This window comes from Macaca nemestrina, chromosome 9 (genome assembly GCF_043159975.1).
Source record: "Macaca nemestrina isolate mMacNem1 chromosome 9, mMacNem.hap1, whole genome shotgun sequence".
NCBI classification, from domain to species: domain Eukaryota; kingdom Metazoa; phylum Chordata; class Mammalia; order Primates; family Cercopithecidae; genus Macaca; species Macaca nemestrina.
The window spans coordinates 139,782,302-139,804,513 of NC_092133.1; the positions used below are offsets into that span (position 1 = coordinate 139,782,302).

The following is a 22,212-nucleotide window of genomic DNA, read 5'->3' on the forward strand; positions in this document are numbered from 1 at the left end:
AGATAAGGCAGTGGGTGTCTGTGTGGCTCAGCACATAGGCCGGTGTGGCAGTGGGTGGCTGCGTGGCTCAGTACACAGGTGGGCGTGGCTGCGACAGATGCTTCTCTTGGCCTTGCTCTAGAGCTGTGCTGAAAGCTGCTGGAGGTGGGTCTGGTTTACTCCGACTAGACCCCATGCTTACAATGGAGGGTTTTATTAATTTGGCCTTTTGAAAGCTGTGAAAAATCATCTCACGGAACCCAAACCAGGCTGATGGAAGAGACTTTTGGGCTGTCTCCAAAAATGTCTGCCAGCCCCTGTGTCTGTGCTGAGAACACAGAGGTGTTCCCTGGAGGAGACCCGTGGCTGCCTCACTTGGCCACTGGAACCATGCAGCTGTTGGCCCTCCAGTTAAAGTGCTCAAGTCCAAATCTACTTTACCTCAATGTTGGATAAATTAAAAGATAAAAATGTTTTTCAGTGAACTCGAGTAAGTGGAGAACAGAATGTGTTTTCCAAGGAGAGTTTGTTTTTCTGGGTAGATTTTCCTATTCTAAAACGTCAGACCATCTACAGAGGACATAGAGGTTCCACTTAGTGGTATTTGATTATAAGCGTCTTATGATTTTAAGTTGCTTCACTGCTGCAATGTACACGCCATCAAAAGTTTTTATTCACAAATCATTTTCTTTAATTGAAAAAAAAAGTTAAGATAGTTCTCCATGGAATACAGGAGATAAGTTTAGCTACTGGAGAGGAAAACGCAATGAATGTTTTCCCACATTCACTACTTAGGACTTTGGATGAGTTCCAGGGTCTGAAAACTTCCAAGTGAGAAGCAATCATTCTTTAAGGAATTTTAGTTTGGGAGATGTGCATAAAGTTTCAAACTTTGAGTCCTGGTTATCAGCATACTTTGTCCTTGATGAGTATATTTCAGAATCCTTATTTATCCTAGTTTTTTTTTCATGGAGAATTGCTACTCTTGCCTTTAAAAAGTGATTGAGGAAAAGCTATCAATGTAAGTTAAACGTCATCAAGCATTTAAACAAAAATCAGAAAATGAAGGGAAAAGGTAGTTGTTACACTAAAAATAATTTTTTAAAAACACTGATAGCCACTACTCATTGAGCACGTATGACACGTTAGACTCGGTGACAGACAGTTCTGCATGTTCTTTTAAATCACTGCAACCACAGTAAAGAGGCATAGTTATCCTCATGTGAGGGGATGAGAATACGAGGCTTTTAAGGAGAAGCTAAACGATGTGAAGAAACAAAGGAATGAGCCACAGGAAAATCTGGAAGAACATTCTTGGCAGAGAGACCAAACCTGGGAAAGGCCCTGAAGTGACCAATTTTTGGCATCACTGAGAGCATCAAGAAACCGGTGTGGTTGAGTGGAGGGGAGGGAAGAGAATGTAGGAGAACAAGCCTGAGATGCCTGAACAGGCTCTGGCATTTCCCGTGATGAGACAGGAAGAGATTGCAGAGGTTAAGCCTAGTGGTTTGATGGAACTCTAGTTGCTTACTCTGGATGCTGTGTGGAGGATGTCTGCGGTGGAACAGTGTCGGGAGGGAAAGAAAGGGGGAAGGCAGTCAGGGGCCATTGCTACAGTCCAGAGGGCAAGTAATGCCTGCATGAACCCAGCAAGGCAGCCATGCAAGTGTAGACATTCCATGGATTCTGAGTCTCTTTTCATAGCTAGAGCCACTGGGAGGAAGATAACTCAGAGGTGTGAGGAGAGGAATCAAGGGTAGCCTCCTGTTCTTTGGCCTTTGGAACAGGAAGGAGAAACTTGTCTGTTCCTGAGATGGAGGTGACGGTAGAAGGAGCCAGTCTGGGGAACACTGGGAATCTATCTTTGGATGTCACATGTGTCAGATGCTGATTACATGACCAAGGCAATGGCAGGCAGGTGATGAGGGGCACAAGCCTGGAGATCAGGGTTAGGGTTAGGGTTAGGGTTAGGGTTAGGGTTAGGGCTAAAGTCAGGGCTATGGTTAGGGTTTTTGCTAGAGTTAGAGTTTGGGGTAAGTTTAGGGTTAGGGTTAGAATTAAGGGTAGCGTTAATGTGAAGGTTAAAGTTGCAGAGATAAACTTGGGGTCTAAAGCTGAGAAGCCAACTCTACTCAGTGTCATGGGGCTAGATCTGACCTGCAAGAGAGTGTGTTTTAAGGACTAGGTTCGAGGATTTTTGTGAGTTGAGTAGGAGTTAGTGATCTGAAGATGTAGCAATTTAGGTGATGTGTGACTGTCCAAGACAGCATGCTTTGTGCATGGCACGAAAGTGACGCATCTTCACACATAAGCAATGAATGCCTGGGCCGAATTCTGCTGGCAGTTCAGAGCAGAGGACAATGGGGACCTGATGTTTTGAATAAGTAACATGAGTGCTAAGGGTTGACCTACCCAGTTGCTTTGAGGGTATGTCCTGAGGGCAAATAGTCTGATTGGGGAGATTTCAAAAAGAGGAACTGCAGATTGCGAGGATAGAAGATGGGACCATGAAGAAATAATGCAGGTAAACAGTCAGTCAGTCTGAAAACTGAGAAGGATTAACCAACATGTGACAATAACCAGAAGATGTATCCCCAGAATGAAGGGCAGCATTGTGGGAAGGAAAGTCAGCCGGCAGCGTCAGCTCGGGCTGTGGCCCTGGGAAGGACAGCCTTAGACATCGCCTCAGGGCTGACAATTGTAACGTGACTCATGATTTTTAAGAGAGAGGTTTTATTAGAAGAGGGAGCCAAATGGTAGTGGAATAAAGACTCTCAGGGAAGTAAGAGTCAGGGCTTGACAGCTCAGTCTATTTCATGAAATTTAATATCAAAGAGAAAAGAAGATTAGGAAGTATCTTAGCAGTGATCTAAAAAATGCCATTACTTTGTATATCATAGGACGCATATATTTTCATATTTTAACGGCTTTGAAAGCAGAATGCATCTTACGATTGATGGCTTTTTTCCACTTTAATTGGCAGCATGTTCGCTTTCTCTGTGGTGCATAATGCCACCATGCATTTTATTACTGATATTGCTTCAGATTCCATAAAATATGGGCGGGTCATGAGTGACTAAGCTAGGGAGAGGAAACCCTCTCAGTGGATGTGAAGGTGAAAGAGAAGGAAGTGGAAAGAGGTTATTTGGAAGAGCGTCATCATTCCATAAACATTCATTGAGTGAGAATATTGAAAGGGGTAGTGGGCGTGGATTTTTAAATAGAATCCTATGTCCAGAACTAGAACAAGGGAAGCAAGACAAGAGGAGGCTGATGAATGAGGAGGAGCAGGGTGACCTAAAGATTGGCTGTGCAGTGAAAAGGAGTAATGCGTTCTGCCAGGGTGAGGACACTGACATGGAGAAGGGGCTCAGGCATGTGTCCCAAGAAAGAGGAACTTCTGGGATAGAGAAAGATGGGAGTTCCTGGTAAAGGGGAGGGCCAGGGTGTGTCCCTTGAGTGGATTCTAGAAGTGAGACAAAGGTTAAGATTCTGGGCGTGGAGGAAATTCATAAATTTTGAAGGTAGGGTGCTGGGTGGGCCATTGGCATGCACATAGGCGAGTCATGGCATGAAATATTGGAGGAAACCTAAGTGTCCCCAGAGTCCTCAAGGGCCACATAAGGGTGACCCAAATGTAGTAACAGTGACAGGGATATAAAGAAATGGTGAATTTTAAAAGTGGGTAAGGAAATGGATTTACAGGAATAAATTCCTAGGCAAGGCAAGGAATAAACTCCGACACAGCAACGCCTGAGACCCCCTCCCTAGGCTCCGTCACTCCTCGTGGAAACCCTGCCGTTTCCCTTACTGTCTTCAGCCCGTGGACCAGAAAACAGGAGCTCGGAGAAGCTATGCAACTAACGTCCTATTTGAGGAATCACTTGGCTTGGAGGCTTCTCCTCCAGAAGCCTGTGTTCTCAGATAGGACTTTGCTACTAAGTCAATTCTGCAATGAGATGGTCTCAGATGAGTCAGCTACCAACTGAGAAACAAGAGCCACTCCTGGGCTCAGAGGCAATTTCTCAAAAGGGCCTCATCTCCAGGGACTGTGCTCAGCCCACTATCTGCCTGGAGCTCCTGCCATAAACTCAAAGACTGTGCAGGGCAGGATCAGACAGGGCAGGGCCCCTCTTTGCTTTAAGCACTCTGAGTTTGCATTCTGTGAGCTACATGGATCGGTGCTAGACGGGAGTAAATATGCATGCCCCTGTCCCATTCCACGTCTCTCCAGACACCTCCCTGCCAGATCCTACTTAACTTGTTTATCAGATGCCGGCAGACACTTTCTGTGAGCATCTCTGAGAGCCCCAGCGCTGCTGGGGACAACTGCCCAGAAGAAGGGAGCTGACATCATGGCTGGGAGCATGAATATCTGGGGTCCTTGGTCTACTAAAATATTGAGTAGTAGTCATAGTGAATACAGGAAAATGCCAAATGAGGTTGCATTTGTCACAATGATAAAAAGATGGCATAAACCACTGTTGGTGTGTCATCTTAGAAGCAGTGTGCTTGTTTTGCTCATAATCCCAAAACGTTCTGTTCTCTCTGACAATGAATGTTGTGCATCAGTCAACATCATGTTGTCGTGTTTTCCTCTTGACCCAGCATTCCTCGTGCCTTCCATTGTCTCAAACACAAATCACCAGTGAGGTAGGTCTCTTTATTAGTCTGTTTTTAAGAGACAGGGTCTCACTACGTTGCCCTCAAACTCCTGATCTCAAACTCCTGGCTTTGATCCTCTTGCCTTGACCTCCCAAAATGCTGGGGTTACAGGTATGAACTATTGCATCTTATAAGTCTTATTTTCAGAGGCCATTAAAGAAAAACATTTATTAAAGTTCATGTAGCTAGTAAGTAGCAAAATTTGTTCTTGATTTTAGGCCTTGAGCTTGAATCTGAGCTTTTCTCAATCTAAAACTGCTAGATCATGATTAGACAATATCACCTCTCATTAGTTGTAGGCCAGTATTCTTAGCCACACTCCTTTACCCAGTCCAGCAATGTAAATACAGACAGTCCCATCACCAAAGAAATTAGGAAAAAAAATAGTATTACTCTAGTAATTCCGACTAGGAATACAGGGTGAAATCATCAAAGCTTCCAAAGTTCAAATTAATGGGGTATTAAATAATACAATGCTGCATGCTTAATAAAAATGATCATCCTGTACTATTTTAATGAAAACCATTCATAATTGTAGTTCACTAAAACCAGCCTAATTCACACTCACGTCTCAGGTTTATCCAGGAATCACATTCAGGTGGGAAAGTTTGGGTTAAAGATCCATAAACACAGGCTCTGCACCTATGTTTTCCTGCTTGAAACATTTTCTTTGGGCTCCCTTTTGTCAAATAACCTCATGGTTTTTTACAGTAAGACTCTGTGTGGCATCTCTACCATGGTGCTCATGACAGCAGCCTGTGGGCCTGCTGTGCAGGGCACGGACCCCAGGACCTCAGTGCTTCCTCGGAGGCCAGCCCATCCACGGCTGCCAACCTGCATTCTCACTCCTGACTTTGCCAGACACGCTGAGGGGCTGGAGATCATTCTTGCATTTGTTCTCCAGGCAGCAGAGGAGCTGGGGTCCACAGGAGATGGTCGGAGAGGGAGTAGGTACGAAGTTCTGATTTAATCTCACCTTCACAGGAAGTATGATGTCAAGCTGCCATGTCAATGCAGGAGCAGACACTGATGACAAGAAAGGAAAGGAGAGGCCACTGAGGGAAAGCCAGAAGGGAGACGGTTTCACGGCAGTCTTAGTCCATTCTGGCTGCTGTAACAAAAGACCAGGGCTGTGTGGCTTATGAACAACACATGTGTATCCTCAATGGATTCCTTGAGGCTGGAAGTCCAGGATGAAGATGCTGGTAGATTTGGTGTCTAGTGACAGCCTATTTCTTGGGACATAAATGACATCTTCTCCCCATGTCCTCACAGGGTGGAAGGCATGGGACCTCACTCTGGGGTCTATTTAATGGGAACACTGATTTCACTCATGAGGCCCCACCCTCATAATCTCATCACCTCCCAAAGCCCCCACCTGCTGTTGCCAACACATTGGGAATTCGGTTTTCACGTATACATTTTGCAGGGACATAAACGTTCAGTCCATTGCACTGAAGGTATAACCTACATCTACATAGGGCACATTTACCAACATTCTACAGATGGCACAAGGAAAGGAGTTACCAAACCATGCCGTGTTGATGCCAGGAGGAAAGAACTGCAGGACCAGAACCCTTCTCAAGTGAAAGTAAAGTGATTTCTGAGTAGAAAAGGGCCGTTTCTGAAGGTTATTAATGTAGTAGCGCCTTTTACCCTTCAGTTAAGTGATTTTCCATGAGAGAAATTTTCTACAGATAAGCAAATTCTCTTTTAAGTTTCTTTCTTTCCTTCCTTCCTTCCTTCCTTCCTTCCTTCCTTCCTTCCTTCCTTCCTTCCTTCCTTCCTTCCTTTCTTTCTTTCTTTCTTTCTTTCTTTCTTTCGTTCTTTCTTCTTTCTTTTTCTTTCTTTCTTTTTCTTCCTTCCTTTCTTTTCTTTTCTTTCCTTCTTTCCTTCCCTCCTTCCTTCTTTCTTTCTTTCTTTCTTTCTTTCTTTCTTTCTTTCTTTCTTTCTTTCTTTCTTTCTTTCTTTCTTTCTTTCTTTCTTTCTTTCTTTCTTTTTTTTTTCTGAGATGGAGTCTTGCTATGTCACCCAGGCTGGAAAGCAGTGGCACAATCTCGGCACACTGCAACCTCCATCTCCTGGACTCAAGCAATCCTCCTGCCTCAGCCTCCCAAGTAGCTGAGATTACAGGTACCTGCCATCACGCCCAGCTAATTTTTGTATTTTTTTTGTAGAGACAGGGTTTGTCCATGTTGGTCAGGCTGGTTTTGAACTCCTGACTTCAAATGATCCCCCCGCCTCAGCCTCCCAAATTATTGGGATTATAGGCATGAGCCACCGTGCCCAGCCCTTTTTAAGTTTATTTTCCTCAACTTAGATAGTCAACCTCAGTAGCCTTGAAGAAGAATCACAGAATGACAGAGCACGACTGGAATTTATCTGGCCAGTGGAGACAGGCATTGAACATCTAAGAAAACTGTCCCTCTTTTCCATCGTAATAGTCTTCCTAATAAAACAAAAACAAAATGGAATTTTAAAACTTTAAGGAAAAGAACATGCTATTTCTTAATCTAGAAGTAAAGATTGCCCAGGGAGACGATAAAGGGATAAAAGAATTCTCAGACTGTGTCTGCCTTCCAGTTTTAGTCAAGTCCCTAGAGGACCAGGAAAATAGATACAAACAGCTGAGGGCAGCGGGAGGCAGGAGACCGCCTGAGCGACGCATGTGCCTTCTCATGTGATACGGTAGGCACTCGCTCCGGGATAGAAACAGACGTGATTCCCTAGCTCTAAGCCACTGTTGTTCTATGATCAGATGAGAATCCTTTCAAGCAAAATGTCTTTTTAAAGAATGTCTTGTCTGTTCATTAGGTTTTATTATTATTATTATTAAGTCAAATGTGCATATGCACTTGCAATTTTATTGACATAGATCAAAGGCCCATTTAAAGCATTCAGTTTAAGACAAGGGCCAAGCACCCAGAGCCTCTAAAAACTGTCCCTACCTGGCTGGGAGTGGTGGCTCACACCTGTTATCCCAGCACTTTGGGATGCCAAGGTGGGTGGATCACTTGAGGTCAGGAGTTGGTGACTAGCATGGCCAATATAGTGAAATCCCGTCTCTACTAAAAATACAAAAAATTAGCCAGGTGTGTTGGTACACGCCTGTAATCTCAGCTACTCGGGAGGCGGTGGCAGGAGAATCACTTGAACCTAGGAGGCAGAGGTTGTAGTGAGCCGAGATCGTGCCATCCTGTTAGTCAGTTGTTTCCAGATTCTTCCCTCACACACTGATGTGTAATACAAGTTCCCAATGACATGGTGGCTTCTCCCTGAGGATGTGGGAGGGACCCCCTGCTCCCACTCCCCACAGCTCATGAGCTCGGGCTGCAGAGGGAGGAAGGGGGGCAGCAGGTCTGTGCTCCTTTAAAGGGGTGGCTTCCAGCCCCATCCCATCCATGACTTCTTCTAGGAGGTTCCCTTGGTGTCCCGCTAGGTAGTTAAGAGAAGCGAAGATTTCTTGATATGCATTGCTCATGCAGGCCTACTGTGCATTTGAATCACCTGGAGATCTTGTCCACATGGTTTCTGGTTTGGGTGATGGGGCAGGGCCTGAGAGCCTGACAATTTTGGAGTAATACCAATCCTGCTGGGTCATGGGTCACACAGGTGGGGGGGCATTCACTTGTTATTATCTGTCCCATTCTTTCAGGCAGTTCACTTGTTAACCAGAGACTGGGAGTTTTGTTGAATGCGTTCAAAGGCCTGTGACATTATTGCCCTGAGGCCACTGCAGTCCAGCTCCGTTCTGTAGGAACAGTTTCTCTCCTTAGAGTGAGAGGTGATCTCACCGCAGGGCTCCTCGGTTGAGTGTTGGCCCAAGGACACTATCAACTCTCAAGAGAAGCGTCTACCAGCCAGCCACCAAGAGAAGCGTCTGCCAGCCAACCACCAAGAGAAGCGTCTGCCAGCTACCAAGAGAAGCGTCTTCCAGCCAGCCACCCATGATTCACAGGGTTTAGGCTCTGGAACGGGGAAGAAGTGGCTCCACGCCATGGGCAGATCTGAAGGAATTCTTAGCAATCGTGTCAGTTCTGATGCTAAAATGAGGAATCTAAATCAACTCTGGGATTGACACAACAAAAGCAGAAATTCCAGCGTATTTAGAAATAATCCCAATAATCCCGAACAGAAATAATCTAAGGTCCGCCATGGATAAGAATACAAAACCGGATTTAGGGCTGGATTCAGCAGGAAGGGCTTGAGGAAAGACAGGAAGGAGAAGGGGCAGGGAGGGGAGACACAGCTGATGGCCTCACTGTAGATTCAGGATGAGGATCAGTTAGAAGCATTTGGACAAAGGTCAAAGTTGTTAAAAAAAAATTCATACACCATCAATCAAAATAAAACAACATGAATGAAGTGACTCAGGGAACACACAGTTTGGCTCAACTGTAAACCGCATCAGTAACATCTCGCTTCCCTTCTCCCGGTCAAGAAACTACATTATTCATCTTCTAATAATAGATGATCGCCCTCTTCTTGGAATGACAGGAGCTCCACATTGCAGGAAAATAGCACAGCTCACAATACCTAGAAGAATATACACATGACTTTCAACATACTTTGGAAAAAGTATCACAACAAAATGGCTCAATGATTAAAGAGAGACGTTTCTACTATTTGCCATAAAAACCAGAAAGGCTATTTGTAGAGAAAGAGCCAACATATTTTCTTGAAGTCATCGGTAGGCTGTCTCTTCCCCAAGCAGAAATTCAGAAACACAATATAAACATTTGGTTCAAGTCTTGGCACTCTCTCCAGTCAGAACAATGCCCCTCCCTCTTCCTGGTGGTAGCAGAACTGGGGGGGCCCTGGGCTGTGCCCGTTCCCTCCCTCTCTACCATACTGCCTGCTGGAAGACTGGAGGAACGTCTAAACTTAGCACATCGTGGTGTAGGCAAGATTATGCAAGCACAAGGAGATAGTCCAAGCAAATGTTCTGAAATGAATTCATATCTTCAAGATCAAAGTCTAGACTTATTTGCCCAGACGCTCAGCGCTTCCCTGCTCTTGTTTTTGAAAGTTGTGGTCCTTGGCACCCAGTTAGTTTGTCCTATCTTCATAGACTCTGGGAGGGGGCCAGACACCCGCGTGACTGTCTATGCGCACTGCACGCTGGACTCTCATGTGTGAGGGCGTGTTGTGGGTGTGCCTGCACATGCCTGCGTGTGTGAGTGCTCCTTCTTCAGGAAATATTTTTACCTCATTGCACATTCCCCTTCCTGCATAAAATGAACTCCTTCCATTCCTTAACCAAAATGATTCTTGCACATCATTCAGGATTCCATTTACATGTCATTTTCTTTAAGGTCTTAAAGGGTATCCTCAGATTGCTGGAACCCAAGTAGGAATTTGGATATATTATCTCATGTCCCTGTTCTGTTCCTTAACACATTTTTGCCATAATGTCGACCCTTGAATTTTTAATTGTCTAATGTCTGTCTCTCACTAGTCTACCAACTCACTGAGGATGGAGACCGTATCTGTTTCTTTATTGTTGTATACCTAACATACAACAAAGTGCTTAACACCTAGAAGCCAGGTAAGTAATAAATATATAAATACATAAGCAACTGAATAATAAAGATAATTCCATATAGTTATATGTGGAGATACATATATTATATATATACTATTGTGATTATCATTATTACTTTTGTCATCACTGTTCTAATTTGGGTTCAGTTTTTATTATTTATAAAATTCAGTAATTTCTAGACTTACCATAATATAAATTATTACTATCTAATACAAAATTACTGTTTACCAGAAAATCATCACAAATAATTATTATAGTAACAAGAAACTATTATTATAACTAAATTATTACAAATTATTATTATAGTCTATGAATCCAACAGGAAACAACATCTCTTATTTTGAATTAGTAAGGTTTCTAAACTGGAAGGATCAGTTCTTCCTTATCCAGTTTAATTTCTACTCCTTCCATGACATTTTTGCAGGTAATATGCCGGGACACACTTAGCATCCCATCAAGTTTTGGGTAAGAATATTTTCCATCTCTGGCCAGCTTGATTTGCTGAGCTGTGCTGGATGTTAGCAGCTACATTGAACATCAGCTGAGAGTAAATAATGAACATACATCAGCTTCCAACTCTGTGCCAGCCTGCGCCACGTCTTTGGCCCTGGGTAAGGTTAGATTAAGTGATGCCCGCCAATCCCCCTCTGCAGGCTCCTTCCCTTCTTCCTGGTTCCCCTTCTTCCCCACTGCCCCTCCTACCCCGCCAACAAGTCTGTCACTCCTGCTGCTCGGCCTGACGCAAGCCATACACAGCTGATACATGGAAGAGGATACACTGGACACACAAGATGAAACAAACAGAAACTCAAGGCCGTTGATGCTAAAGCGACTCTCCTGGCTGGTGTTTGGAGACCAACACAAACTTTCTGGAGCATATGTCAGCATTTAAGGTGGGAAAAAAATGGAAATCAAAAGATTCCCTTTCTCCTGTTCCTATCTCACCACTCCCAAACCATCGTTACTCTGGTCGCGTCAGGTAAAATTTAGGGTTGGAGGAAGGAGAATGGTGCCCTGGGCCAGGTGGTCAAGAGTAGCATCACAGCTAAACTCAGGGCAACAGGGTGGAGACTGGACATTAACGACTGAAGTGTAGCTTCCTCTTGGGGGACATTTCACATTACCACCTACTTTGTGCATCCCTGCTCCTCTAAGCTGAGCAGTCTAACTTGTTCTTGAGATTAAACTGTGGTTCTCAACTTTGGCTACCTGTCGGTCACCTGGGAAGCTTTGAAAACTGCCAGAAGAAAAGACCCAGGAGGTGTCTCAGGCCAATTAGATCAGAATTCCTCGGGCTTCCAGATGAATCCGATGCACCATTCAGCTAAAATGTCTGAAAAGGGTCACATGGCATTCGAGTGTTAAATCAGACACAGAACAGAAGAAGCAAATGCTCTGTTTAAAAATAAGAGCCACCTATAATGAACGCTATTTTTAAGAGTTTTTATATAAGCAAAATAAAGTGTACATCCAACGCCACTTTTTTTTTTTTTTTTTTTGACACAGAGTCTTGCTGTGTGGCCCAGCCTGGAATACAGTGGCATGATCTTGGCTCACTGCAAACTCTGCCTCCTGAGTTCAAGAAATTCACCTGCCTCAGTCTCCTGAGTAACTGGGATTACAGGCATGAGCCACCACACCTGGCTAATTTTTGTATTTTTAGTAGAGACAGGGTTTCACCATGTTGCCCAGGCTGGTCTTGAACTCCTGACCTTAAGTGATCTGCCCACTTCGGCCTCCCAAAGTGCTGGGATTACAGGCGTGAGCCACCACACCCAGCCTCTTTTACTCTTATAATAAATTTTGCTTTGTTAGAGTGGAAATAACATCAACTGCGTTACTCTATATGAAAATGTTCTGTTTCCCTGCTTGGTTTTACAGCATCTCCATTCCTACAGCTATAATTTTATATGATGCCTTGCTGGTATTTGCAGAGCAAAAAATATTATATATTATACATAGTTCCTTATGCCAAAAGGTATAGAAAATGTTTTAAAACTATGGAAGAGGAAAGAGCATTAGGTTTATTTTTAAATCATAAAAATTTTATTTGCTTTTTTTCCCCCTTTATACTGGTTGCTGTTACTTTAAAAGTCTTCTGGTATTTAACTGGCAATAAAAAGGGCAAAACAAACTGTTCCTTCCTTTAGATTGTGCAATTTTATTGCTCTGTTTTAGAGCGACCAAATACGCCTTTTAAAAAAATGCATGTTTAACCACCTTCTTTGTGTAAAGCAGTAGGGCTGCTAGTTGACAAACCCCAAGGGTAAGATAGTGGTTCTGTGGGTGGCTGGTGTTTTTCAGGGATACTTAGAAACAATCTGAAGTTAAGTGGCATGGAGGGCACTGGCTCCTAAGTCAAACGATTGCATGCAACCAAGTCAAAGACGACTGATTTTAGTTTGAGCCCAATTATGTCTATACTCAAACTAAATGCAGAGGCGTCTAGAAGACCACAGTGATATACCATGGCTCTAACCAGAGGAATCAGTGTAGAATTATATATTTGCACTAAATGGGGAAGCTATTGACCAGAGTAAATATTTTCACAATTAATCAATGTACACATTTTTGATCATATAGGCAATGCTATCCAATGCAAATAGTGAGTTGTATTTTGCCTTTGGTGATGCTGTGCTTTCTGTTTTCATAGCTTTCTACATGTGTTCACATAGATCGAAAAAACTGCAGAGTAATGAGTCAATAGCAAAATGGTCACTTGCATTCCAAAATATTACTCAGGCAGAAAATAATATGTGGATTTCATAGCAGTAAATATATTTAAAAATAAAAGTTGGAGAATTTGGAGGAAAAGAATTACTTTTTTGAAAATACGTTTTGCCTCCAAGGGAAATAGAGCAATAACCTCCACTATCAGATAGCTTTTTATTTGTTTTTCATGTTTCTTCATTGCTCTATTTTTTTTTTTTGTGGTCATAGCAGCAATCAGAAATGAAAAGATTATTATTCGCTATGGGTTGGTGCAAAAGTAATTCAAGTGTTTTTTCTCTAATATTGCTTTATCTTATTTCCACTTTCATCAAAAATGTTGTAATAACAGTATTTAATTTTGATGGAATATTTCCTGCACAATAGATACTTTGCTAGGTACATTATCCACACTGTCTTATTTAATACATCAGGAAGTATTTATCTTATTGTACCATTTTGCCATTATGAGTCATAGACAAATCAAGAAACATCCCAGTGTCACACAGCTAGAAAGTGTGAAGCAAACCCATTCTATTAAACATTCCCTGACAAAACGTTGAACTCTATTTTTCCTTGTTTTGCTATTATTTGCTTTTGAAACTTTATTAGTAAGTGTATATAAGCTTAGTTATATTTTCCTTGAGAAAATTGAAACATTTATGTTATATAATGACCCTCTCTCTTTATCTTTAGTAGTGGTTTCTGCCTTTTAAGTCTCTTTTGCCTAATAATAAGAGGACTAAATCAGCTTTCCTTTGTGTGTACACGCATATGTGTACAAGTGTGTGTATTTACATAACGTTTATATATGTATATCAGTTTGTAACAGTGATAGATATAGATAGATAATCAGTTTACAAGAAGAAAAATTCTTTTAACTGCCAAATTTTCTAAATTCTTGTAATTTGGATGTGTCTCTCGTAAATAGCATTTAGCTAGATGTTTTTTAATCCAGTATGAAAATATTTGCTTTTCAACCAGAATGTTGAGTCTATTTCCATTTAGTGTTGCAGTGAAGAGTGCTAATTGCCTACAGTTTCCATTCTCCACATCTTCCTTCTACTCATAGAACCTTCTCCCATGTCCTTCCCTGAGCTGAGTGTGTCCTGGGAGTGCTTGTAGCTATGTATGAGTGAGCTGGGGTAAGTGGAATGCAGCAAAGGCGCACAGTCTGCTGGGGGTGACTGGGTCTCAGGCTGAGAAAGGAGCTCCTAGGTGTCCACCTTCGCCCATTCCTGCAGATCCAGGTATGGTCACAGCTGAGCAGGCACCTTAGAGCCAGTGAAGCAGGCCGAGAGAAGAGTGTACAGGGCCGTCCACCAGCCCACGTCCACTCGTGGGGACTCTCCGGAGAGGCAGAAATCCACTCCTCTACTCTTCCTTACAGAAGCTCAGCCTGTTCTTCCATCAGAACCTTTTGGATTACTGACATATTTGAATTTTATTTTACTATCTCATATTGTGCTTTCTATTCTTCTCGAGCGTACTATTATTCTTTTGGATTTTTCCTCCTTCTTGGCATTTTTTGAATTTAGAGGCTTTTTTCCTCTCCCTACATTTAAAAATTTTCCACCAAGTTGAATTTACAGTCCCTATTTCTATTATGTTAGTGTTTAGTATCATTTAACAGTTTCCATACAGAAGTCAAAATTTAATCACCATCTCTTCCCTTCTCCATTACAATGCAAAGGTCTATGCATATTGAATGTCTATAATATTTGCACCCTGTATCTTAATTATAACATTTAAATTCCAGAAACTGAATTTTTTCTTTATTGAGGTTCCTTTGGCAACTCTCAGATTTTATGTCTTAATTTTACACTCATTCTTGAAAAAAAGTTTTAGTGAACATACAATCAGGTTGACTATTGATATTTTTCAACACAAATAGGAAGTAATTTTGACTCTTTTTTGATTTCCCTTGTTGCATCTGGGAAGAAACGTTAGTTCTTATTACCATTCCTTTGAAATTAATCTGTATTTTCTCACTAAGGGCTTTAAGTAACTGCTGTTTGTTTGAAATTGTATTTTGAGTAATCTAGCTGTTGATTTTTCTTTTTACTGTATCCTACTGGGTATTCGACTTCAGAATTGGTGTCTTTCAACAAATCTGGAAACTCCTTACATATTAACTACTCAAATTCTCTCTTCTGGAAATCTAAGTAGATGAATTTTAGAACTCGCCTTCTTCATCAGACCTCTTTAATTTTACTTGCTTTATTACTACAATTGATATTATTATATCAGATTTACTTTCCAATTCACTATTATCTCTTCAACTGTGTAATTCGTAATGGAAACTGAATTATTATTTTTTAACTTCAGACACCTTATTTATCATTTCTAAAAATCCTACCTGGGGCTGGGCATGGTAGCTCATGCCTGTAATCCTAGCACTTTGGGAGACCAAGGTGGGTGGATCACAAGGTCAAGCGATCGAGACCAATCTGGCCAACATGGTGAAACCCTGTCTCTATTAAAAATACAAAAAAATTAGCTGGATGTGGTGATGCACACTTGTAGTCCCAGCTACTTGGGAGGCTAAGGCAGGAGAATTACTTGAACCCAGGAGGCAGAGGTTGCAGTGAGCCGAGATTGCACCACTGCACTCCAGCCCGGTGACAGAGCGAGACTCCTTCTCACCAAATTCTACTTGGTGTTTTCCCTTCAAATTTGCTTGGCTGTTTTGTAGAGTCCTTATTATTTGCTTATATTTTTTAGTCAACTCCTATATTTAACTTTATTAAGCATGTATATAATATACACATGTATGTTACCTTTTATTTTGTATAATATATAATTACATAAATATATCACTTATAACAGTAATATAATTTATGATAATAATTTATAAGAATATATAATTATATGGCATAAATTATAACAATTTATAATGGTAATATATATCTTTATAAATATTTTAATCAAAAATTATTTATAAGTAATATTATAAATAAACATATAGTATTTATATATGATACGTTTATATTATATATAACATTATATAATATACTATAGCTGTATTATACCTTAGACAATCCCAGTGTCTAAGAGTGTGTAGGATTGGTTCTGCAGTCCGTCGTGTCTGCTGTGTCTCACTCATTGTGCCTTCTTCCTAGAGGTGTTGTGTCTGGTATCATGATGTTTTTCATTATCTTTGAAACCTACCACTGTAGGAATTATCTGAGGCTGTGTTCTAGGTCTATTTCTCTAGAAAACGTTTATATTTGCTTCTTTAAAGCATATTATTATAAGCTTCAAGATTGTCTTCAAGGTTTATTGGACCAAAAGTTTTGCTGAAAATTTATTCGGACAGCATTGCAATTTGATGTGAGGGCCACCTTCTGGTTTTGATCAGGAGTCCTTTGTTGATTCATTTCCCCACACTCAGGGCCAGGATGATGGAATGCACCGCTTTATGGTGTTCCCTTCTGTCAGGTGTGTTTATTTCTAGTTCACTCTCACATGGAAAGTGCAGCCATTGAAGTCTCCTTCAGACCCCACCTGGTGATTCTGAGCCTTGGCCTCTCTTCCCACAGACCCTCCGCCATCATCCGAGATTCTCTGGAGACAAAGGCAGCTTTGGGGCTCAGCCTACATCTGACTTTGACCTTTACTGTGGGGGTAAGAGTGGTGGAACTGTGATCCTAAATTATTTTTAACAGTCCAGCAACAGTGTATGTGTATGCATGTATGTATGTGTGTCGATATGAGCCTTAAGATTTTGGGGGAGGAATAATGAGATAGTATTTCATGTGTATTTGTGTGTGTTCTGCGTATGTTATTTATTTCCAGAATGGCACAAAGCTCGTGATGGCAGAAAACATTTTTTATGCATCTGTAGTGTTCTCTGTGCAGTTGGAAATGTTGTGAATATTTGGTTCTTGTAGTAAGTTTTCTGCTATAGATTTGTCCGATAGCCAATCAACACTGATATGGTTTAGCTCTGTGTTTCTACCCAAATCTCATCTTGAATTGTAATTCCCACGTGTCAAGGGAGGCAGGTGATTGGATCATGGAGGCAGTTTCCCCCATGCTGTTCTTGTGATAGCGAGTGAGTTCTCTCTAGATCCCTGATGGTTTTATAAGTGTTTGACAGTTCCTCCTTCGCATGCACACTCTCTTCTGCCAACTTGTGAGCAAGGTGCCTACTTCCCCTTCCATCATGACAGTAAGTTTCCTGAGGCCTCCCAAGCTGCAGAACTCTGCGTCAATTAAACCTCCTTTGTTTATAAAGTAGCCAGCCTGGGTAGCATCTTTACAGCAGTGTGAGAACAGACTAATACAAACAGTCTCTACCTCTGCAGTCCATGGACACCATCAAGCATCCCTAGCCACCAAGCCCCTCTGACCAAGCCCAGTTGATCAGTTCTGCCATTCGGACTCTCAGGTATCCTGCATCATCAGGGGAGCAGCCCTTCCTTTGAATATGTTCATGAGTAGATTTGAAAAGAACAGTTCCTGTTGGCACGTTTTTCACAGAGAAGAAAACCCCAGAAATCAGCTGATTATCCTTTGTGATGAAAGAATGTTCAGCTTGATGATACCTTTAATAACCAGAAAATCATGAAATACTCTAGACTCTGGGTGGAAACGGAAAACAAAAACAAAAATAAATAGATAAATAAATAACAACCTCTCTAGACTCTAGGTGGAAACAGAAAACAAAAAGCAAATAAATAAATAAATAGCAACTTCTTATTTAACTTTAATAACCAGAAAGTCATGAAATACTCTAGACTCTGGGTGGAAACAGAAAACAAAAAGCAAATAAATAAATAAATAAATAAATAAATAAATAAATAGCAACCTCTTATTTAACTTTAATAACCAGAAAATCATGAAATACTCTAGACTCTGGGTGGAAAGAGAAAACAAAAAGCAAAGGAAAAAAATAGCAACCTCTTATTTAACTTTGCATTTGTTTAATATTTTATGAATAAAGAGGTTAAGTATTGTCCTGTGTTATGAAGATGAGAGAAATGCTTTCTTTTCTTCTTTTTCAATAAGTAGATTTTTATCATCTCTTTTTCTGATTATGAGAATAATTCATGATCATACAAGATGGTCAGGGTTCAAATACCAGCTCCACTGGTCACTAGTTTTATGAACTTGTAAAATCGCTTCAAATCTGCAAGCCTCATTGATAGAGGCATAGAATCGCCGTGATTCCGACCTCAGGCAGTTTTGTGAGACTTCAGTTGAAAATGATTGTAAAATTTTCTATGGAGTGTGGCACTTGGGAACCACAATCACACAAATGGTAATCAAAAAAATAAAAATGATCTTATAACATCTTGGTTAAATATGTACACACACACATATATATATAATCAATATAGAAAAGCATAAATAAGTGAAATTGCGAATGACGTCACAATGGGAATTAGTTACTGATGACGTAGGTTGTGTTTCTCCCAAGGTATGCACCAGGAGCTTCTTGTCTTCCCCTCCCAGATCCTTTTCTTTGATGTTCGTGTTTGTGTGTAGTTTTTTCTAATAGAAATGAGATATACTACCTCATGTTTATTACCTTCTTTCATCAAATAACAATATATTGTGGTTATCATTATATGGCAACAAGTATAGATCTATAATAGATGATCAATATAAGGGTTACATAACAGCCCATTGTATAGATATAACATGATTTATTTGTCCAATCTCCTATTGGTAGGTTTTAGTGATTTTTATTTCCCTTTCTTCTGTTTTTCTCTAATGACTATTGTCAGTTTTTGTGAACTTGACTACTGATTTCCGTAGCATAAATTCCAAGAAGTGCGATTGTACAATCAAATGGCCCACCTTGGTGAAGTTTTTCAGCTGCACTTCCCAATTGCATTCCAAAAATTTTGTAATTGCTGGGCACAGTGGCTCACACTTATAATTCCAGTTACTTGGGAGGCTGAGGCAGGAGGATCACTGAAGCATAGGAGCTCCAGAAAGGCTTGGGCAACACAGTAAGACATTGTTTTATATATATATACACACATACATATATATGTGTATATATTTTATACATATATATAATTTACACTCTTATAAATGATGCATAAGTATAGCCATTTTTTCACTTTTTTTTGTAATTTTGGATCATTCAATAGACAAAAATACTCTCTTTGTTGCGGTAATTCATGTAGTTTTGATTGCCAGTATAAGTGGGTGCAACCATGCAGCATATGTAACATGATGCTGGCAGCTTCTCTATGTGGTGGGAGACAGCGTCACCACAGCAGATAGTGAATGGGACTCCCTGCTCTGTGTAAGGCTTTCCCGCCCTGAAACACAGCGTGATTCAGAGTCCTGCTGTTGGCTCAGGCTTGCTTGCAAAAGCAACACAAAATTTTCTGAAAATAAATGAGGACCAAGAACCCATCTCTGGTCCAGAATTCAAAATATGAAAGCCTATTCAATGTAGAACAGGGCATGGCAGGTGAAGGGATTATGACCAAGATTTGAAACGCATGCATCAAAGAGAAACAGAGAACCTTACCAGCTGGGAAGGAAGGTCGAAGTCAAACTCAACACAAGAGCTGGGGAAGAGTATGTGGGAAGAGCTGGTGTCATCCAAGCACATGGTTGAAGCTGGGAATGCTTCAAAAGCCACTGCGACAGCCCAGAGTCACACCTCAGGGAACAGGGCCTGAGCACACGATCCTGAACTGGCAGGGGGATATCCCTGGAGCCTGCGGGGGGCCAGGACCCAGAACAGGATGGGGAATGCAACCTCAATGGACACACCATTTAACTGTGCACTACAGTGACGACCACAAGGATGGCAGGAGACTCCTCCATCATAGCCATCCTTCCTCTCTGCCTGATATTCAGACACAAAACCCCCAGGATCTATGAATAATTGAGAGGCAGTCTGGAGCGGGACCCGTCATGCCATAGTTTCTGTTCACGAGGGCACGCCGACATTTGAGCAATTTACTGGGGAAAAAGAAAAAAAAATAAAGCAAGTAAAGCATACCAGTCATATTAGTGCTGTTGAAAGAAAGTTTTGCCTGTTTGTTGACATTTTGAAATTCCTGTTTTGAGGATTTTCTATTTATATCCTGTATCCATTTTTCCTCCCTGGATCTTGCTCGTTTACTCAGTGACATGGAAGAGCTGTTTGTATGCGAGTGGTGCCAACTGTTGTGTGTTCTGGAAATACTAGTGAAGGAAAACAGCTAGAGAGAGAGAAAGTGAAATGGGAAGTAAAATAACTTCTTGTTTTTAAGATTTTCTTATTTACTTGCCACTCTTACTAATAAATTCTTAAGCCAATTCAGTAATAAAAACTTTATAAAATTGTTTAGAAACCTTTTAGAACACTAGATCCTTAAAGAAGACTGGTAACTCCCAAGTTATTTAGGACACAGAAGCTTGAGCAGATAAGCTGGGAGCTGGGGAGGAAAACGAGAGCAGGAAGTAAAAGGAGGGTCTGGACTGACAGTGTCTCATGTGATTTGGCAAAGGGAAAGTTACATACAAATTTCTATTTGCTTGTGAAAATTTGTGCGTGGTCAAACTATTCTTGACCGTTCCAGAAAACTGACCCATACTTACAGTTGGAATTGAGACAAGGAGTACATTGTTCAAGAAACAAATTGACCTATTTTAGACAAAAAATGTAAACCTTGAAATCACATTTCAAAAGCATTAAAAGTCAAAAGGCTGATTTCAAGCCATAGCGTGAATGTTTACTCCTAGGAAACCAACAGCAGATTAATTATTCTTACATATTCAAGTGAGCACAGATTTAAAACCAGCCTTTTGCCAGGATATTATGTGAACACTATAATTTTAAAATGTGAATGAAACAAATGACCTCCTTCAAGTAGCTCCAATTCTGTAAAGGAAGGGCAGATGTATAAACAGACAAGTGCAGTGAGTATTAGTTATAGAACTATAATGACAAAGCCAGCATAGCAGAGTGGTTAAAATGGAAGCTCTGAAGACAGAATAACTAGGTTCCAGTTATTAGCTGTGTGACCATAGGCAAGTTGCTTAGACTCTCTGTGCCTCAATTTCTCATCTACAAAATGGAAGTAATAATAGAACCTACCTCATAGTTTGACCTTGGGATTACATTCATTAGTTGATACCCGTAAGCATTCCGAATAATGCCTCCCGTGTTATAAGCACTCAGTAAGTGTTAGTTGTTAGGATGCTCATAAAGAGCATCAAATCTCAGTCTCATCATCTGTAAAATGGGGATAGCAATCCCTGCCTGCTCCGGTGATGGCTATGATGCTTCTGTGAGAACATGAGAAAGTACAAAGACTTGGAGTGTGATTAAGACTGTTCAAGGGAAAAATGTGATTTTAACTCATACAAATCCCTCCAAAGTATCTCCGCCACATAAAAATATTGTGTAAGTTTCTTATTATTACATAATAAGTACCATTTTCCTTAATTTTCCACAATGGTTCACTTTGTGCTTTTACAAACATTGTCAGTAACGAGGCCCAAATTGCTGTTTGGCATCAACTGGCAGTCACTACTTCACATGTCATGAGTTTCATTAAACAGAAGCAAGTCAGAGGTAAACATCCAGATGGCACAAGGCTCTAGGCAAAGCCCCCTTAACTTTCCAGGGATGTGGAACAGCCCATGAGCACACGTTCCAGGCAAGGCAGCCAGATGCACCGTGCGCATCCAGGATGTGAAGATTAGGACCATGGTAATGGATTTCCCTACCACACAAAGTCCTCCCAGCTCAGCCAAGAATTAGTATGAATGAAGTGGTAGGACTAAATTTGCTGATTCTCATCAACGGATTCATCATTTACTTTACTCAGGATCAGCTCAGCCAGCTCAGCAGACTCTGTAGAGAAGTCTGATCTGGTGCCTAAATTCTGCCCCCAGGAACAAATGCCCCGCTAAGGAAACTTGGTCACAGAAGACACCGCCCATTCTTCCTCATCCTCAGACCTCTCTTAGGCTCTCTGTTCTCACTTCGTACTCACGTATTAAAAGCTTTCAAGCTTGAGCATGGAAGTGGTTCATTTCCAAAGCCACGTTCAAATCTTTCGGTGAAACTTCACAAAATAGCAGACAGTAGATGAAGGCAGAATGAATAAGCAACTCTTATCCAGCACTGTCAAAGATGTCCGGAGCGGAGTGCAGCTCCCAGGCTGTGAGAATGCAATCATAGTTAATTTGACTCTGTTAATACCATGGGAAATGTTACTTGTGATTAGAGAATAAAATAAGACTATCTATGGATTTCTATAGAGTGAAATGGCTAATGTTCTCGTAATTAGATCTTGGCATGTAAAAATAAAAGAAGAAAGAACATTTCTCCTCCCTTGCAGTGGATG

At 41.2% G+C, this 22,212-nt stretch overlaps 2 long non-coding RNA genes across 2 annotated transcripts in view; one reads left to right on the plus strand and one right to left on the minus strand.

Annotated features, from left to right (window-relative positions):
• The window catches only part of LOC139356135 (uncharacterized), an 85,955-nt gene that overhangs the window by 16,734 nt on the left and 47,009 nt on the right, over positions 1–22,212 (plus strand). The gene's annotated exons all lie outside the window — the stretch shown is intronic.
• Positions 8,823–22,147, minus strand: LOC105490791 (uncharacterized). The gene is made up of 5 exons (XR_011607535.1): positions 21,859–22,147; positions 20,955–21,145; positions 19,875–20,076; positions 11,399–11,522; positions 8,823–9,180 (listed from the first exon to the last, which is right to left on the minus strand). It is a non-coding gene; the product is annotated as an uncharacterized lncRNA (long non-coding RNA).